The sequence below is a fragment of the Heteronotia binoei genome, chromosome 2 (genome assembly GCF_032191835.1).
Source record: "Heteronotia binoei isolate CCM8104 ecotype False Entrance Well chromosome 2, APGP_CSIRO_Hbin_v1, whole genome shotgun sequence".
NCBI lineage: Eukaryota > Metazoa > Chordata > Lepidosauria > Squamata > Gekkonidae > Heteronotia > Heteronotia binoei.
This window is the reverse complement of record NC_083224.1, coordinates 105,475,150-105,492,457: the sequence shown is the minus strand read 5'-3', so window position 1 is coordinate 105,492,457 and position 17,308 is coordinate 105,475,150. Positions and strand designations below refer to the sequence as shown.

At 46.1% G+C, this 17,308-nt stretch overlaps 1 protein-coding gene and 1 non-coding gene across 2 annotated transcripts in view; both read left to right on the top strand.

Annotated features, from left to right (window-relative positions):
- The window catches only part of TRABD2B (TraB domain containing 2B), an 835,032-nt gene that overhangs the window by 39,346 nt on the left and 778,378 nt on the right, over positions 1–17,308 (top strand). The window lies entirely within an intron of this gene.
- Positions 10,164–10,272, top strand: LOC132567859 (U6 spliceosomal RNA). Its single transcript, XR_009555132.1, has one exon. It is a non-coding gene; the product is annotated as a U6 spliceosomal RNA (small nuclear RNA).

Below are 17,308 nucleotides of genomic sequence, written 5' to 3'. Positions count from 1 at the left end.
ACAACCAGGTAGCAGGCCTGAAACCTCCAAGGACTCTGCCCACATCCTCAGACTGAATAAACTGAAAAGTAACCCTAAACAGCTGGAGAAATCAATGCCTTGGAACCATTGGATCCTATTACTGCCAATGTAGAATCCAAGTAAGCATGAATGTGAAAGATTTGATTTGAAAACTATTGAGCAAAATGATCACAGTAGGCCACCAAGTAGTCCATCCCCTTCTGTAGCGATGAGATCTTGAAAACTTTTTCCTCTTAATGTGTCTCACTTTGCCTGATTCATATATTCTCTACGGGGGAAAAAAGAGTCAAATTCTTAGAAACACAACTTGGTCTAACAAAAAGTTGTATGAAATATGCCTCTTTAGGAGTGATGGTAACAAGATTACTTATTTCAAAAGGTCCTTCCTTAAAGCAGGTTATATTGTGAAATATTATATGCTGTAGTAAAATCTGGGGGCTTTTTCCTGTGCTCCATCTCCAGTTTAGGTTTTGGTTTTATTAAATTTATACCCCACCCTCCCCACTGAGGCAGGCTCAGGGCAGCTTACAACATTCATAAAACAATAGGAGACTAACACATTAGTGCATCATCATAATAAAATCAATTAAATTTAAAACAATTTAAAAACAGTTGGTGCTAATTCTGATGTTATTCAACTTCGACGACATCAATATTCCCTGGTTTCCTCTCTCTGTTACAAGTCTCAAAGTCAGCCGAAAGCAAGCTGGAAGAGTATGGTCTTACAGGCCTTGTGAAACTGGGCAAGGTCCCACAAAGCTCTAACCTTCTCGGCAGCTGGTTCCACCTGTAGGGGGCTGCTACTGAGAAGGTGCAATCCCTGGTAGCCATCAGCCTCGTCTCTCTCGACCTGGGGAACACTAAAAGATGTTGTGTTCCTGAACTTAGTACCCTCTGGGGAACATGTGGGGCAGACGGTCCCTCAGGTATGCAGGTCCTCGGCCATAAAGGGCTTTAAAGGTAATAACCAGCGCCTTGTAGCGAATCCAGAATACTATTGGCAGCCAGTGCAGTTCTTGCAGCGCCAGCTGTATGTGCTCCCACCTGGGCAGCCCTATTAACAGCCTGGCTGCCGTGTTCTGCACTAGCTGTAGTTCCGGGTTCGTGACAAAGGCAGCCCCACGTAGAGGGCATTACAGTAGTCCAATCTTGAGGTGACCGTTGCATGGATCACAGTTGCCAGGTCGCTATGGTCAAGGAAAGGAGCCAACTGTTTCACCCGCCTAAGATGGAAAAAGGCGGATTTCACAATTGCTGCTACCTGAGCCTCCATTGTCAGGGAGGACTCTAGTAGCACCCCCAAACTTCTGACCTTGTGCACGGTTGTCAGTGGCACCATCAAAAGTTGGTAGGGGAATCCCCCTGCTCAGATCACCACAACTCAGGAAAAGGACCTCTGTCTTCATTGGATTCAGCTTCAGTTGGCTCAGTTTAAGCCATCCAGCCACAGCTTGCAATGCCTGGTCCAGGTTTTCTGGGACATCATCAGATCGTCTGTCCATCAGTAGATAGAGCTGGGTGTCATCGGCATACTGGTGGCAACTCAGCCCATACCTCTGGGCAATCTGGGCAAAGGGTCACATGTAGATGTTAAACAGCATCGGGGATAGAATTGCCCCCTGAGGCACACCACAGTTAAGTGTGTGTCTTCGAAACGATTCTTCCCCAATTGACACCCATTGTCCCCGACCACAAAGGAAAGAAGAAAGCCACTGTAAGGCCAAGCCTTGGATCCCTGTGTCGGTGAGATGGTGGGACAGCAACTGATGGTTGACCGTATTGAATGCAGCTGATAGGTCTAACAACATCAGTACCGCCTCGATCCAGATGCTGCTGGAGGTCATCCACCAGGGTGACCAAAACTGTCTCTGTTCCATGGCCTGGATGGAAGCTGGACTGGTGGGAATCTAGGATGGAAGCATTCTCCAGAAAGCTCTGTAACTGTAGCGCTACTGCCCTCTCAATAATTTTACCCAAAAAGGGTAAGTTCAAGACCGGCCGGTAGTGTGCCAATTCGGCCGGATCTAAAGTGGACTTTTTCAAGAGAGGGCAGACCACTGCCCCTTTAAGAGATGTTGGAAAAAGCTCTTCTGAGAGAGATCTGTTTATGATATCCCATATAGGATATCAAAGCTCTCCCTGGTAAGCTTTAATTATCCAGGATGGGCAAGGGTCCAGATTACATGTTGGGCGCATAGTAGAGAGGATTCTGTCAACTTCCTCCAAACGAAGCAATTTAAAATGATCCAAAGCTGGTCCAGAAGACAGGCATGGAGCCTCAAGTTCACATACTGTTTCAACTGTGGCGGGGAAGTTGTGGCGGAGCAACAAGATCTTTTCTGTGAAAAAATTCACAAAAGCCTCACAGCTGATATCCAATTCCCTAAGATTTGGTCTGTCTTGCGGCAATGTTGTAAGCGTCCAAATTATACTAAACAGTTGTTCTGAGCCCGAAGTCGCAGACGCAATTTTAGCCGCAAAGTAAGCTTTCTTTGTGGCTTTGACTGCCATCTCATAGGACCAAATAAACTCTCTATAAGATGTTCTAGTTGCTTGGTCTCGAGTCCATCGCCACTGCCTCTCCAGCCATCTGAGCCCTCATTTCATCAGCCCAGGGTGTACCACAGTGCTAGCTTAGAACGGGGGCGCAGAGGGCATCGTGGTGCAATCTCGTTGATGACCCTGGAGAGTCAGCCATGCCAGGACTCAACTAGATCATCTAACTAGAATCTTTGCCAACAATGAAAAAAATGTTGAAGGCTTTGTCTAAAAAGTTGCCAGGGGGCCAGGGATCTCGAAGAGCCATCTGAAATCACACTGGGTCCATCAGGCTTCGTGGGCGAGCCAAAATATGCTCACCGCCTAAATGGGTTGTTGTCTATAGCATCTCCTAATTCAGCTTTGATTCCAATCAAAATTAATTTCTGTAAACCTGTCAGCATTGTCTGACAGTCTGCGTTTCTTACAGTCATACTATGTTTTTTCTGTTGCTACATGCGGCGTTCTAGCAGCTAGTTCACTCCTTTGGATATCCTTGGTTTTCTAGATGTCAAAACAAATGTGTTAGCTGTCTCTTGTTTGTTTATGCTGGAGTTGCTTGGCAGAAAGCATCCACATCACAGCATGGATTTTCAGAAGGGTTTAATAGGCAGCCTTGTAAACCGATTCAAATCTTTGTATTAGTGACATTTATTATCTACCACATTGGGTTTCACTCTTTTACTTGCCTTTTATTCCTTCCCACATAAACACTATTGAAGTTCATGAAGATAAATAGATTATCCTTTCCCTCTAGCAAATATTAAGGGATGTAGCAACTGAAAGAGTAGGCAACAGCCAGTTTCAGTTATCAGATTGTGCCAAACTGCTGTGATGATTTTAGGCTCAAATATATTCATTTGAACTTATGCAATTAACAACAGAAAGAGGGAAGCCACTTTTGAAACACTACAGCTGCCTTCAGTGGCACTGGGAACAGGCATATTACATTATACCATTACAATGTCTTCTGAACTGGTATTTAGAATTTGCTAATGAACTAATGATCCTTCCCTTGATCTTGGCAAAATCCACTGAATACAACAGGAGATAAAAATGTCTCATAGGCTGCTTACAGACAGGCAGTTTGAGGCGACCCAGAGACGCCTCAGAATCCAACTAGAAAAACCAATCCAAGTGAGACCATCTGCTGCCTGCCCCCATCCCATACTTGTCCTCTGGCATCTTCAGAATGGCTCAAAAAGCTACCACTTTCAAAGTGGTAGCAATTTTTTTGTGTCGCACACCAGTCGCCTCTTTGACGTCTGGACACGGAAGCATGTGAGAGAGGCACCTTGGTGGTGTGAACCTTCCAAGCCACCCCAAGCTGGCCCAAGCTGATTCCAGTGTTTCTTGTTGAAAAAATATATTGATTTTAAGCACATAGGTGCATGGGCATTTGAGCACACATGCGCATAACCAAAAAATGAATGAAAAAAAGAAGTCCAAACCAAGCTACAGGGGATGGTGCGCAACAGCTGTCCAATTGCGCCAAGTTGCCCCATGGATGGGGTGTGGACAGTTTGCAGGGGAGCATGTAGACAGTTTAGAATGCTTCTTTCTGGGTCAGCTTGATTTGGGAGGCCTCCCATGTGGCCCAAACTGCTCATCTGTTAGCAGCCACAGGCTGGTTCCACACCGCTGGCTCAGGGGGGCAGTGTGCTGACCTGGAAGTTTAGGTTTATTGAGCTTTAAAAGAATGGTTACTTTGAGCTTGAGCTGTTTAGGTTCATGATGGTTCTCTTACCTCTTTTCCCAACAGAGTGTAACACACTGGTATTATTAAATAAATGTTGAAAATAGTATTGTGGTTTGCAACATGTAACCTGAAATGGAATTTTTTGGCTGGGTGACCGATACTCTTACCTCCTTCCTGCTGAAAAGGGACCCTCATTTTGACTCTCTTGAGAGGAAGAACACATTGCCGGGGGGGGGGGGGGGGGAGAAAAGTACATGTCAACTGCAGCATTATGTAGGTGTGTCATATCACAATGTGATGTGGATCATCTTCCATAAAGTGGATCCAATAGTTATTTAAAGATTGTATACTATATTACAATAATCAGTCCTCTGTTCTTTTAACAGAAGGTGTTATACTGCTCTCTCCATATTGCTAGAGACTGTGATCTGAGAGTGGTTATTGTAGGTGATCCCTCAGCTTTATGCTGGGTGTGATCCTCCCTCTATCTTGGCAAGAGAAAGGATGCATTTACACTGTGGTGCAACTATCCTCCCTTAAATGACCGGCTGCTTCAACCACTTCATCCTCAGCAATATGAAGAGGCTGATCCAAGATTTACCATCTTTTGGCAAGTACTTTGTGAAGAGCTGTGGATGGATCCCAAATTTTATTGAGTTCACTTTTTGTATTACCTTACTTGTAGAGCAAAATTCAGTAAATGGTGTTACCCATCCCAGATCATCTACCTGTGGCATGAATGCATAGACATTATAGACATTACCTCAGTGAATGACAATATTTGGTGAATAGATTTGAAAAGTCTAACAAGCTGCTATGCTTTATGGATTACTTTATTGAAAATAAAGAATTAAAACTCAGAACTAGCCCAGATTTTACATTTAAAGTTCTGTAACAACAGAAAAAGGTATCAGAATGAAGTAATGGATGGAGTGAACCAAGAAGCCCTTAATAAGTACATATGAGACTGAATTTCAATTATATGTCACAGTTCTGAAAATTCAATCAGAAGTCTAATTTATGCAGTATGAATGACAACCTGTTAAATGAAGTTAGATCAAAACCAGGGCCGGCCCTGCCACTAGGCAAGCTAGACAATTGCCTAGGGTGCCAGCCTCCTGGTGGCACTGAAGTGAGTGCCCCCCATGTGACTCGGTGACATTATCAGTGTGGGAGGGGGGGTGCCAGGAGTTAGCCTTGCCTAAGGTGCCAGAGAGTCTAGGGCTAGCCCTGATCAAACCCAAAACAATTTGGTATGGGAGAAACAAAGAATGTTAACTTTTCCATTAACATTTATCTGAAGTGATTCCTTATGGGAAACTTCAGGTCCTTGTTCTATTTGAGAGAACAAGGATGTATGTAGGTATTAACATGTCTGTTCTAGAAGGTTTTGTGGTGCACTGCTTTCATAACTACTTTATCTATTACCTCAATCATTCTCCATTAGCATTGATTCTGTGGATTTAAAAGCCTGCAGTTGTAAGGCTGTTTTTCCTAAAAATATTTGAGATTTTTTTGTCATTGAGTTCCAGATGTTACTCATATTGTGTTGCCTTTGGCTGACTTTTCTATTTTATGCTTCTTGTGTTAGCAGTAACATTCAGCTTAAAAATGTGGAAAAGAAAGAAATTTTAAAAAGAATTAGGCACTACAATATCAGGTATTGACACTCATGGGTTTAGATTTGCATACCTACAGAGACTGTGGGATGTCCATGTGGCTCTAATTTAAGCAATATTAGATGTGATATTTCTGATATCAATACAGATATAAATAATACCCTAGCCACTGTAAGCATGTGGGGAAAGTATTGTCGTCGTAAGCACTGTTCCCTCTAAGCTGAGTTAGTGTGAGGTAGTTCACAGTTTTTTGTCTCTGGCTCATATATTTTTGTTTTAACTCAGGAAAAATGGTCACAGAGCAAACTGATTTATGCAGTAGCTCACAACTTTCATGCCACTAGCTCGCAAAGTAGAATTTGTGCTCACAAGACTCCACAGCTTAGAGGGAGAATTGGTCATAGGACACTGTTGGATAGTATCTAACTGATGTGTTTCTGCTGGCACAGTTGCAGACGTGATAAACAGTTTCCTGAATAGAACCTTTAACTACATAATGAAGAGAAAGTGATGATGTCAAGCCCTGCTCTTGCCACTTTCCATAGAGATGAAACCACAAAGTGTTTTGCCAGCTCAGAACTAACCTACAATGAACTGTCTGTATATGAAGCTAACCTTTCCCAGAAATGTAACTGTATGCAACTGTGGACCAAATCTGACATTAGGAATTACAGAACTGAGAAATCTGTGGGAGAACACTTTAACCTTCCAAAGTATTCAATGGGTGACCTCAAGGTAGCTGTTTTACTGCAAAAGAACTTCAAGAACCGAATGGAGAGAGAAATTGCTGAATTACAAATTATTATGAAACTTGGAACAAACACCTCCCCAGGACTGGACAGGGATATTGATTTTTTTTATCTCATTACATATGCTAAACCCACTCTCAGTGAGTATAGCTATACATCCACAGTATTCCAATGTATTTCTCTCTTATAGTAGTGTATCAGAATAATGTTTTATATTTGTAATGTACTGCGTGACGAGACGAGTTGAAGGCAACATACTTTATTGGCGAGTACATCACAAGGGAAGGACACGTGGGCCGGGTCCCGATTACATACATACCCCGGAACAACCCTCCGTCTGGCCAGGTCCAATCCTGGCCAGTTAAACTTCCCGCCACAGATCTTGATTGGTGGAGCATATTAGCGAGCTATATCCGGGGTCCAGTGGACTTCCACTGGTCGCCTCTGTAGCGTTTGCTGTGTTGTAACATCACGACTGAAATGCAAGACATAACAATATTGACATACTCAAATAAGGGATATTGACTATTTATCTTATTACATATACTTAAGCCATTTTCATTTTATGTATTCTTCCTTTCTAATGGCAGACTAGAATGATGTTCAAAATGTATAGATTGATGTTGATAATTAAATTAGGTGGACTACAACTAGGAAATACATGTCCTTTTGTGATTTACCTAGATTTGCAGAAACATCAACTGGCAGGAAACTTTATTACCTTTTATGGCTATCCAGACCAAATGGCCAAGCCACACTGTTTTACTATGTGATCACAGTCCGTTTGCCTTCTTAATCAACAAACTACATGTATACCTGTATGCCCACTATACCTGATTCCCTCGTCTGATGAAGTGTGCTTAGAGAGCACATGAAAGCTCACATTCTGAATAAAACTTGGTTGGTCTTAAAAGGTGCAACTTGACTCCTACTTTGTTCAGCTGCTTCAGACCAACACAGCTGCCCACTTGGATCCATTTGTATAGGAGGAAGAACCAGAAGACCCCATGGGAAGAATGTGAAAATTATTATGATGATAAAATGTATGCAGAAGAGGAACCATGGGTGTTACTTCAGACTCTTTGTGCAAAGCCTGAGATAAAATATGAGTGATTCTCTTTCTTTTTCCTTGGGCTTTTAGTTTAAACTTATTGAGTAGAATGTTGGATTTTTTTGCTGGTTTTGGATTGTGCTAGTTGTTGATGTGTATTATTGGTATGAAGGCTGGTTTTTTGATAGTGTGACTGTATCATGTTTATTATTCCTGTTTGTGGGGTTTTCAGTTCATTGTAGTGATGTTATAGAATTCTATGGAAACTTTGCAGAGTCATCTCAACAGGGATTTAAATTTTAAATGCTTGCTGAGTTGACTTGCAGAGTCATGCCACTGAGTCAACTCAGCCTTCTAGCTGTGCCCAAATAAAAGCTGAATAATATAAGCTTTTATTTGGACATGGCTACTTTGATAGCTGAATACAGGTCTTTGTTCTGGATTCACCTGAATAAATACCCCAAAATACTGATAAGATATATTGGGGGGTATTTATTTGGCTCAGTGTACTAAATGCACACCCCTAGCAGAGTGGAGATTCAGACCTGAATCTTCCTGGATTTTAGTTTAATACTCTGTTCACTGCATCACAGTAAAATATTGAACATATCAACTGAGATTTGGCCCTTTTATTCTCAAGATTCTCACCATGTGGAATTGTGGTTGTTTCCTGGCTGTCATGAAAACCATGTGGGTTGTAGTAGGTACCATTGGGACAAAGCTGCAACCAGTTTGAGCTACGCTAGGCTATTAGAGGTCACTGTTTGTGGCTAATCCTCATTTGAGGATCAAACTTATAGTTTTCTTTTCAGTAGGCTTTTCAAACAGCTTCACTAGTGCTCTTCCACATGGTGCTGACATGGAACTCACCCAAAGGCCTGCCTTCTACCTTGTAAAGGGCATGTTATACAGAAATACCTTCAAGGTTCTCTAAGCATTACAACTTTCCAAAAGCCAGTGTGTTTATTTCTGTGTTCCCATCTGAAATTGCTTTGACAGCCTGGTGCTTTTCTAGCTGGCTTTGTGAAATCTCAAGCCTTCCATTGTGTTTGCTGGGGTTGTGCTGAAAGAATGAAAGGCCTGTTTCCCTTAAAATTCCATATATTGTGTTGCCTACGCTTTCCATGTTCCATAAACAAAATTGTCCTTTTCTCCTACACAGCGTTGGTTTCTGTAATTTTCTTGATGCGGAAAACTTACTATTTATATGGCTGAGTTAAGCTTGATTTTCTGCAGGTTCATAGCAAAAGCCCTGCTCTTGAACATCCAAATTGAAGACCATGCATAGATTAAAGAATGTTACATTTCATTAGAAAGTTGAGACAATTATTTAGGAGTGAGCAAGATAAAATCTGTCAGAGTCACTGAATGAACAGGCATTTGGTCTTGATTTCTTTGTTTATAATTCCAGTTGGAGTTTTTTAATACTTTAAAGTATCACTCTCCATTAAATGACCATGAGCTGCCATTTTCAAATGCAAGAGAATCTAACCACTACATTTTCTATTTAGTTTCTGAATGGTAGCATTTTATATTAGTCAATGATGAACTCTCAGCAGCAGGGCTTTTTTTGTAGAAAAAGACCAGCAGAAACTCATTTGCATATTAGACCACACACCCTGATGCCAAGCCAGCTGGAACTGCGTTCCTGTGCACTCCTGCTTAAAAAACAAAGCAAAAACAAAACACCCTGATCAGCAATCTCACTAGCTAGTTCCACATACAAATGTATTAGTTGAAATAATTATATGATATACCAAGGACTAGTCATATCTGGGGTAAATAATTCTCATGCATCATGAAAGAATTCTACATTTTTATCACCAAAGTCCACAGCAGGCTTCCCAATCCCCAGGTCCCAGAGGGGGATCCCCCGGTTTTACAGGCTTCCCCCCTCCCCCAGCCAGCTGGCCGGCGGGGGAAGCCCCGCCCCCACAACCATCATGCACCTCCATGAACGATTCCCATAGGGAATGATGGGGAATTGATCCGTGGGTATCAGGGGCTTGGGGGGGGGCTGTTTTTTGAGATAGAAACACCAAATTTTCAGTATAGCATCTAGTGCATCTCCCCAAAATACCTTCCAAGTTTCAAAAAGATTGGACCAGGGGGTCCAATTCTATGAACCCCAAAAGAAGGTGCCCCTATCCTTCATTATTTCCTATGGAAGGAAGGCATTTAAAAAGATGTGCAGTCCCTTTAAATGTGATGGCCAGAACTCCCTTGAAATTCAATTATGCTTGTCACACCCTTGCTTTTGGCTCTGCCCCAGTGTCTCCTGGCTCCACCCCCAAAGTCCCCAGATATTTCTTGAATTGGACTTGGCAACCCTAGTCCACAGGAGTCTTAATAGTAGTGTCAACATATTTCTTGGAAAACTAGAGCAATTGAATCTTAAATGTTATTAATAACACCATCCTGTATGTATTTACCTGGATGGAAACCATATTATATTCAGTGGAATTAATTTTTAATATGGTATTTAGGTGCTTGATCAGCAGCACACGTACTAAAATTGGAACAATACAGAGAAGATTAACATGGCCCCTGCACAAGGATGACATGCAGCAGGGTGTTGCAACCTTCCAGAATCATATAAAATAGATAATTAATTGCACAGCAGAAGTGCATCACTAGGTTATATGATTAAGGCATGGAAATCAGTAAGATATGAGCATAAATGCAAGATGACATGTGGTTGTCTTACTATGCCTTTATTAAAACACTTAATACAAACACAGATTGATTTTAAAAGATGGAACAGTATGAATTAGATTGTACCTCACAAGAGAGAACTGAAATTAGATTGCACCCCACAAGAGAGATTTTTCGTTTTACTCTACTATTATATCTTTGGATGCAGTGAAAATTCATAACAACATTCTAATTAACTATTGTCCCAGTACCCAAATGAAGACTTGAAACAACAGTGTGGATTTAATGTTTTTATTTAAATTTATTGAAATCTTCTGCTCTGCGCCATCAATTAATTATGATAATATTTGAGAGTGGGCTGTGCTAGGCAGCCTGTACATGGCTCCCATTGTTCTGGCAAATCCACCCTGGCTTTAAATATGGCAGTGGCTACTGTTGGTCTTGTTTATCCTCGCCCACACATAGAGTGCTGAGAGGTGCCCAGCCCCAGCCCCAACCCCATCCCGATGCACCATTAAGCCACTACTAAGTTTGAGAAGATGTTGCTCAGCACCAAAGGCATTCCTTCCCAAGTAGGCTTGCCAATCCTCAGGTCCCAGCGGGGGTTCTTCCGCTTTCCCAGGCTGCTTCCTGCCCCAGTCAGCTGGCCGGCGGGGGGAAGCCCTGTCCTCAGAGGACCATTTGCCTTTGGAGGCTTCAGTCTCCGATTGAAAGGCTTCCTCTTGGGATGGTGTGTCTGTGTTACTTTGAAGAAGTTGGCAGCAACTCATGAGTAGAGACGTCAATCCATCACTTCAGAGTCAACAGAAACGGGGTGGGGGGAGGGAAACGTCTGCTGAGCACTTCATTATTCCTTATGTGGAGATGGATTCTCATAGGGTATAATGGGAAATTGATCTGGAGGTTTTGGGGGCTCTGGGGAGCTGTTTTTTGAGAAAGAGGCACCAAATTTTCAGTATAGTATCTAGTGCCTCTCCCCAAAGTAACCCCCAAGTTTCAAAACAATTGGACCAGGGGGTCCAATTCTATGAGCCTCAAAAGAAGGTGCCCCTATCCTTCATTATGTCCTATGAAAGGAAGACATTTAAAAAGGTGTGCTGTCCCTTTAAATGTGATGGCCAGAACTCCCTTGGAGTTCAATTATGCTTGTCATACCCTTGTTCCTGGCTTTGCTTCAATGTCTCCTGGCTCCACCCCCAAAGTCCCCAGATATTTCTTGAATTGGACCTGGCAACCCTATTCCCGAGCCCCATTTTGCCATTCATCAAGTATGGCCTGTTCATGACATGGCCATTATCATACCTCATGGCTCAGGGTGCTCACCTGTTATCCCTACCTAAATGAGCAACCTGCCCTATTCCTGCTAAATTAGGTATAGTCCATGATAGCAGATCTCCTTGTTTCCTTCTCCACTTTCTGGAATTTATTTAACCTTTCATTTTTTAGCATAGCTGGACTTTCAACAAATGTCTGGGTAATTGAAATCTCCCATGACCACTGGGTCCCTTCTCTTTAAGAACTTTGCAATCTGTTGTAGGAGTTTCTCACGTAAGTCCTCTGCTTCTCTAGGTGGTCTACAGCAGACCCCCACCATAATATCACTGTTATTTCTTACTCCTTTTAATTTTACCTAGAGACGCTCAATGGAACGGCCATGCTTAGATTCACATATTTTCTCACAACTATATATCTCCTTCACAGATAATGCTACACCTCCACCCTTCCATATTTGTCTGTCCCTTTTAAATAAGTTGTACCCCCCAATCCTAATTGTCCAATTGTGAGTGTTATCCCACCAAGTTTCAGTAATGCCTATTAGTCCATAGTCCTCTACCCATATTAGGGCTTCCAGTTACTCCTGTTTGTTTCCCATACTCTGCACAATAGTGTAGAGACATCAGAATCCATGTTTTATGCACCCTGAGGTTTTCGTTTCCTTATATACTTGTGAGTTAATCTTACCTAGCATATGTGTCACTTCCTGCAAAACTTTAGCATTTGTATCTCCAGTTATTGGCATCATACTAGGCTTTGAATTACTATCAAAAAGCCTACCATGGGCCCAGAATATTTCAATAATTATCAACCTGTTTCAGATGTTCCATTCTTGAACAAGGTGGTTGAACTGGTGCTGGCTGGAAAACTTCAAACATACCTGGATGAAGTAGATGGTTTGTATCAAACATTCCTGGAAGAAGCAGCAAGTTTGGTGTTGTGGTTAAATGCGCAGACTCTTATCTGGGAGAATCGGATCTGATTCCCTGCTACTCCACATGCACCTGCTGATGTGGCCTTGAATCAGTTCTCACATAGAAGTTCTGTTAGAGCTCTCTCAATTCCATTCTACCTTACAGGGTGTCTGTTGTGGGGAGGGGAAGGGAAAGGAGATCTGTAAGCTGCTCTGAGACTCCTTTGGTTAGCGAAGGGTGGGATATAAACCCAATCTCTTCTTCTCTTCTTTTTCTTACTCAGCAGCAGGACACTCAGAATTTCATGGTGACCAACCTCTGGGAGGCATTAAGGAAGCAGGATCGAGTGAACAAAAAGAGAAGGTGTAGAGATTTTAGTCCCACAAAATCACTAGCGTAAGTTCTTGGCCTGTGTGTATCTAAAATCCTGGTCAGGAGGTCTGTTATTCTAAGTCAAGGGTGTCAAACTCATTTGTTATGAGGGCCAGATCTGACATAAATGAGACCTTGTTGGGCCAGGCCATGTAGGGCCAGTCTATGTGTATACCTATTTTGTTGTGTCCTAGGTTCAAATGGAGAACTGTTACTTTTGGAGGGAACTGTTACTTTTGGGGGGAAGCTGAACAAGCCAAGCTTGTACTCCACACCAGGGTTCCAGAGAAGGCCTAAGCGTGCCCAATCAGGGGAAGGATTGAAACATAATAGCCAATCAACATCTAGGCTCATACTGTACCCTGATAGGCCCTTAGGCCTCTGTAAATAGCCAATCCATGTACATAGTTAAGGTCCAATCAGAAGGGGGCAAGAATTGTATAAAGGAGCGGGAGGTTTGAATAGAGCTCAGTCTGTGTTGGTGTTCCTGAAGTAAAGCTTGCTGAAATCACTCTCCGACTCTGGTCTCTTACTGCGCCGACCCCAGTACTTTACACTGGCGACGAGGATGGGATGCCAGTAAGAACCAGCAACAGAACCAGGAACATGGAAAGGTGGCTAAATCCAAGCCATCTGGGTCCGCACCTCCGCTCTGTGCACACCCCATCTCTCAAGCCGCCCAGACACGCTGCCAAGAATGGAGGCTTCAGCTAACCTCCTGCAGCCCTTTAGCATCGATCGCCCCGAGCTGTGGGACTCGTGGGTCGAAGGCTTCCAGTCATACCTGACCTTCCGGAAGATTACAGAGACTACCATGCAGAGAGCTCTGCTTATCAGTACGTGTGGCACGGAGACCGTGGACTTAGCCAGGGCTCTTCTCCAACCCAGGAAGCTCTCAGAGACGCCGGTGGATGACATCATCAGCGCTCTGGAGAAGTATTTCCAGCCCCAGCCAACCAAGCTCACCTGGCACTGGGACTTCCGACAAAGGACACAGAAGGCAGGCGAAACCACGATGGCGTTCTTGACAAGCCTGCGCCGGGTGGCAAGCCGATGCAGTTTCGCAGACCTCAACGAAGCCCTTCTCGACCAGTTTGTATGGGGCTTGAGGGACGAAAAACTAGTACAGAAACTCCTGTCCCTCTCCGAGTGCGACCTAACAAAGGCAATCGATGTGGCCACCAGCTGGGAGAAGGGCAGATCAGCAGAGCCACGGCTGACAAGACAGGCTGCGGCACACCAGATCAACCCTGAACCATCTACAGAGGACTCAGACGAGGACAAAGCTCTACAAACCGGCTATCGTTCAGCAGGAAGGAAGACCACCCATGCCCCACAGGGCATGAGACACAAGACACCACCTGCATGTGCAAGCTGCGGGGGCCAGCACGAGCGAAAGACCTGCCGATTCCGGAATGCCACCTGTCGACTCTGCAACAAGGAAGGCCACATCGCCTGTGCCTGCAGATCCACATCCCGAGCACGCGTCCCGCAAAGATCTGCGCACTCCGAAGGCCAGCCAGACTTCGAGACCGACGCTCTCCACGCCCACCCATACCCGGTACAGTACCTACCCTCGCCAGTCAGGCCCTCCAAAATCCGGGTCAATGTAGGGATCGGGGGTTGCCTGCCAAATGGAGGTGGACAATGGGTCAGCATCATCTATTATAGCGGCAGAGACATTTTTTTAAATCCCCACCAGGCTGAGGCCTCGTCTCAGGGACCCGGGGTTTACCTTAGTGGACTTCCAGAAGAATAAGGTGCCTATCTTGGGAGTGGGCCCGGTCCCAGTCCAATACAAGGGGTTCAAGGGCCAGCTACAAGTGCTAGTGGTCAAGAACCACCTTACAAACCTTTTGGGTCTCGACTGGTTCAAGCCCCTGGGAATAGAGATCAGGGGGGTCAATAAGACTGTCGGAGTGGACTTTAACAAGGTTTGTGAAGAGTTCCCGGCCGTTTTCGATGGCGCCTTGGGTTGCTACACGGGTCCCCCGGTTACACTACACCTCGACCCCACAGTGCGGCCTATTAGGCTTAAAGCGCGGCGAGTTCCATTCGCACTCAAGCCTAAAATTGAGGAGGAACTGGATAAACTGATTGCACAGGGAATACTAGAGCCTGTCACCCACGCAACCTGGGAAACTCCCATCGTGACTCCAGTCAAGCCCAGTGGGGAAGTGCGGATTTGTGCAGACTATGTGCACCCTCAACAAGGCTCTTCAGGCCCACGCATACCCTGTGCCTATCGTCAGCCACGTTCTAGCCACCCTAGCCGGCGCAAAATTTTTTGGCAAGTTGGACTTGGCCCAAGCTTACCAACATCTGCCGGTGGATGAGGCCATGGCCAACGCCCAAACAATTGTGACCCACCGGGGGGCCTTTAGAGTAAAGTGGTTGCAATTTGGCATGAGTGTGGCTCCGGGGTTGTTCCAGGAACTCATGGACTCTCTTTTAAAAGGACTTCCCAGAGTCACTCCATTCTTCGATGATGTGCTGATCGCGGCAGCCTCGCCTGAAGAACCGACCCTGGGCGTGGGGCCGCCAGCACGCTAAAGCCTTCCAGGATATCAAGGGCCTCCTGATGTCCAACTCCGTCCTTGCCCATTTCGACGAGACCCTGCCCTTGGTCCTTGCATGCGACGCATCCCCTTATGGCGTGGGAGCAGTTCTGGGCCACCGACTCCCTGATGGGACCGAAGTCCCTATCGCGTACTACTCGCGGACCCTCTCGTCGGCGGAGCGGAACTACGCCCAAATCGACAAAGAAGGGTTGGCAGTCGTGACCAGCGTCAAAAAATTTCATGATTACATCTACGGCCGGCCCTTTACCCTCTATACGGACCACAAACCCCTCTTGGGCCTCTTTGCATCGGACCGGCAGACCCCTCAGGTGTTGTCCCCACGGGTCCTCCGTTGGTCCATTTTTCTAGCCGGCTACACCTACACCCTAGTGCATCGCCCGGGCAAGGCAATGGGCCATGCTGACGCCCTGAGCCGCTTGCCCTTGCCTGACGTGGATCCCGATCCAGCCTCGGCTCATCAGATCCTACTGATGGACATGCTTCCGGACAGGCCATTGCTCGCCCGCGACGTTGCTGCCCGCTCCGCTCGTGATCCAGTCCTCTCCCGTGTCTTGGACTGGGTGGGGAGGGGGTGGCCCAAGGGCTCGACTGGGCCGGAATTTACTCCGTTTGCAGCCCGGAAAGACGAACTATCCACCCACAAAGGCTGCCTACTATGGGGCAACAGAGTCGTCATCCCCAAACCCTTGCAAGACCAAGTGCTGAGAGCCCTGCACGAGGCACACCCAGGCATAGTCCGCATGAAGGCTCTCGCACGGAGCTATGTCTGGTGGCCCGGCCTCGATGCAGAAATTGAGGCTTGGGTTAAAAGGTGCCCGACATGCCAGGTGTCAAGGCCTGACCCCCCACGTGGCCCAGTGCAATCATGGGAATCCACCAAAACCCCCTGGTCAAGACTGCATATGGACTTTGCTGGCCCTTTCCATGGGCGGACTCTACTCATACTAGTGGATTCATACTCCAAGTGGTTGGAGGTGGTCCAGGTGCCCTCGCCATCATCGCAGGCGACCATCACGGCTCTGAGGGCCATCTTTGCAACCCACGGGTTGCCGGACACCGTCGTCACCGACAACGGCACAGCATTCACGTCCGCAGTGTTCCAGGACTTCTTAGCCAGGAACCTCATCAGGCACATTCGCTCTGCCCCGTTTCATCCAGCCACCAACGGCCAGGCAGAGCGGATGGTGCGCACGGCAAAGGAGGCCTTGAACCGTCTGGGCCCCTCAGACTGGCCAAAAGACTTGGCGTGTTTCCTAATGGCCTACCGGACCACACCCACCGCCTCCACAGGTCGCAGTCCAGCCGAACTCCTCATGGGCCACCGCATCACCACCCTGCTGGACAAGCTGCACCCTGACCGAGCCCCAGACAGGTGACCGGTGCCGGAACACCTTAAAGCCCCCAGAGGGTTCTACCCAGGTGAGACAGTGTGGGCACGGAACTATGCCACCACTGGCCCCGCCTGGCTCCCTGGAAAGGTGGACCACGTCACCGGACCGGTCTCCTATGCAGTGGCCTTGGAGGGTGGACATCTCCTGAGGCGACACATCGGCCAACTCCGAGGTCGCCTGCCTGCCGGGGAGCCAAGGTCAGAGGCTCCAGATCCGGACAACGTAAGTCCCCGTGAGCCTGACACAGAACAGGGTTCCGTGGAGCCCACTTCGGCCCAGCAGGAGGAGACCCCCGACCGCACAGCTGAACCCAGGTCTCCCGGGGCCGCCGTCCCAGATGTCTCCAGCTCTGCAGCCGCGGAACCACCAACCGAGTCGGAACGCCCAGTCCCCTCGGAGCTCCGACGCTCGACACGAGACCGCCACCCTCCGGCATATCTCC